Source organism: Protomyctophum parallelum, assembly GCF_964188405.1.
Source record: "Protomyctophum parallelum genome assembly, chromosome: 11".
Lineage (NCBI taxonomy): Eukaryota > Metazoa > Chordata > Actinopteri > Myctophiformes > Myctophidae > Protomyctophum > Protomyctophum parallelum.
The window spans coordinates 12,796,418-12,800,173 of NC_139707.1; positions in this window are offsets into that span (position 1 = coordinate 12,796,418).

Genomic DNA, 3,756 nt, shown 5'->3' on the forward strand with positions numbered 1-3,756 from the left:
TGGCGAACATGCATTAAGGTTGGTGAAGATGCATTAAGGTTGGTGAACATGCATTAAGGTTGCCGAACATGCATTCAGGTTGCCGAACATGCATTAAGGTTGCCGAAGATGCATTAAGGTTGGCGAACATGCATTAAGGTTGGCGAACATGCATTAAGGTTGGCGAACATGCATTAAGGTTGGCGAACATGCATTAAGGTTGGCGAACATGCATTAAGGTTGGCGAACATGCATTAAGGTTGCCGAAGATGCATTAAGGTTGGCGAAGATGCATTAAGGTTGCCGAACATGCACTAAGGTTGCCGAACATGCACTAAGGTTGCCGAACATGCATTCAGGTTGCCGAACATGCATTAAGGTTGCCGAAGATGCATTAAGTTGGCGAACATGCATTAAGGTTGGCGAACATGCATTAAGGTTGGCGAACATGCATTAAGGTTGGTGAAGATGCATTAAGGTTGGTGAAGATGCATTAAGGTTGGTGAAGATGCATTAAGGTTGGCGAACATGCATTAAGGTTGGCGAACATGCATTGAGGTTGATGAAGATGCATTAAGGTTGGTGAAGATGCATTAAGGTTGGTGAAGATGCATTAAGGTTGGTGAAGATGCATTAAGGTTGGCGAAGATGCATTAAGGTTGGCGAAGATGCATTAAGGTTGATGAAGATGCATTATGGTTGGTGAAGATGCATTAAGGTTGGCGAACATGCATTAAGGTTGGCGAACATGCATTAAGGTTGGCGAACATGCATTAAGGTTGGCGAACATGCATTAAGGTTGGCGAAGATGCATTAAGGTTGGCGAACATGCATTAAGGTTGGCGAAGATGCATTAAGGTTGGCGAAGATGCATTAAGGTTGGCGAAGATGCATTAAGGTTGGCGAAGATGCATTAAGGTTGCCGAACATGCACTAAGGTTGCCGAACATGCACTAAGGTTGCCGAACATGCATTCAGGTTGCCGAACATGCATTAAGGTTGCCGAAGATGCATTAAGGTTGGCGAACATGCATTAAGGTTGGCGAACATGCATTAAGGTTGGCGAACATGCATTAAGGTTGGCGAACATGCATTAAGGTTGGTGAAGATGCATTAAGGTTGGTGAAGATGCATTAAGGTTGGTGAAGATGCATTAAGGTTGGCGAACATGCATTAAGGTTGGCGAACATGCATTGAGGTTGATGAAGATGCATTGAGGTTGGTGAAGATGCATTAATGTTGGTGAAGATGCATTAAGGTTGGTGAAGATGCATTAAGGTTGGCGAAGATGCATTAAGGTTGGCGAAGATGCATTAAGGTTGATGAAGATGCATTAAGGTTGGTGAAGATGCATTAAGGTTGGCGAACATGCATTAAGGTTGGTGAAGATGCATTAAGGTTGGTGAAGATGCATTAAGGTTGGCGAAGATGCATTAAGGTTGGCGAAGATGCATTAAGGTTGGTGAAGATGCATTAAGGTTGATGAAGATGCATTAAGGTTGGCGAAGATGCATTAAGGTTGGCGAAGATGCATTAAGGTTGGTGAAGATGCATTAAGGTTGATGAAGATGCATTAAGGTTGGTGAAGATGCATTAAGGTTGGCGAACATGCATTAAGGTTGATGAAGATGCATTAAGGTTGGTGAAGATGCATTAAGGTTGGCGAACATGCATTAAGGTTGGTGAAGATGCATTAAGGTTGGTGAAGATGCATTAAGGTTGGTGAAGATGCATTAAGGTTGGCGAAGATGCATTAAGGTTGGCGAAGATGCATTAAGGTTGATGAAGATGCATTAAGGTTGGTGAAGATGCATTAAGGTTGGCGAACATGCATTAAGGTTGGTGAAGATGCATTAAGGTTGGTGAACATGCATTAAGGTTGCCGAACATGCATTAAGGTTGGTGAAGATGCGCTGCTCCCGTGCTTGCGGTTAGGGTTAGAGCCGGGGTTAGTAATTCAGTATTTTAGCTGTGACGTGAGCGCCCCCTCCTGAGATACTTCCGGGTCCTACTTTTGTGTCGCTTTTGTGTCCCCATGGAGTTATACTGTGACGCTCCGTCGGACTAAATCTGAGACGAAAACAACCACGAAAGTCTCATTTTACCGCTTTCCTCGCAACAACAAAGCTGCGCTGCTCTCCCAAATCTGGCTGTGACAGGCCGTCTGCCCCACATGGAATACTATCGCCATATTTTATTGTGTCAACTAAATCCTCATTAATGCAAACTAGATTCAACATACTCAAGCCTGCACACATTCTAAATATCCCCCGGAATATTTTACTGAGCAAATGGACTATTGCCACCTTCAATAATAATGATAATAAAAGTCTTTATTGTCTCCACATCATATATTTTTGTTGTCATGGACACTTGTACAAAACATTAATAATTCTACTCGAGTTGGAAGCATTAACCCTCTATTCACGCGTTTAGATATTCTATTTACAATGGGATGCGGACGGGAGCTGGTGCCACTTGGACCCGGACGTAACGTAGCACTACAAAATGACGTCGGACTTAAATACTGAATGGTCGAACTAACAGGAGGTCGAACCAATGCCACGCTACCAACCCAGCCTTGCCTTTTGGCTTTACTTAGTCGGTCCACTTTTCACAGTTAGTTTGCACTCTTCAGATATACTCTCCACAGTTTACCATTGCACAACGGAAATGACATACTAGGGTGTTGTGGAAGTTCAACCTGCCACTGGGACTGAATGGTTAAAATTTGAATTATTATTTATGATTGCAGAGTGATATTTGTTATTTTGACTATATATATATATATATATTGTGTGATGCTTTATTAAAGTTAATTGACTGTTGACTCCATTGAAGGGAGCAACTACCAACTACTAGCTGTGGGGTGTGGGGAACATGCCAACAGTGGGAGGGTTGTGTTTAGAGATCTCTTGACTTTGATTATATTATGGGAATCATTTATAGAGTAGTATACACTTTATACTTTAATATGTGTGTTATGACTTATGAATTATTTGTGATGTCTCTGGACATTGATGCACTGGTTCGATTGTGGAATCAATCCGGGGTTGGTTTGGTCTAAATGGGAGGGGCCTAGCCTTTATAAGGAGCACCTGCCACTGCCGCAATCAAGGTAGGATTGTAGGGAGCAGAGCAGACCTTGAAAGAGCCAACCTGGCCAGTGGGCTGTAAATATCTCGTTTGTGTTTGGCTGGTTTGTTTGAATGATGTGGACTCTGCAAAGGTGAAATAAAAACTGATTGTTTTTGTATAGAAAAGACTTTTTTAGCATTTTGGGAGTATTTCGAGAGCTGGTTCAGTGCCAATTTTGGCCTTCACTCAGACAAGAGTGTGACAGGTGGGGTATATTCCTGATTTTCCTGATTGTTCTCAACTCGCATCGTTCCCAAGTAAGCCGGTGACTGACGGGGCAAGGCAGTCGGGCACAGTCCGTGATTAATAATAGAACGTTTGTGTAACAAGAAACGTTTTCTTTCAAAAACACTGAGACATTGTCAATTTCATATTGCGATCGGGGGCAGCAGTGGCTGAGGAAGTATGAGCGGCCCGGAGCTATAGCTTCCAGCAGCGCCGATGCTTGCCTCCTAAAACAAACATGGACATCCATCTCTCTCTCTCTCTCTCACTCTCTCTCTCTCTCTCTCTCTCCACCAAGACCTGACTTCTTGGAAAACCCTGCCTGTCAGTCAGCCATGCAGCAGCAGCTTCTCGCATAATGAACCGGGGCGTACTAATCTGTAAAGATGTACCATAAATATCATCGCTGAGACG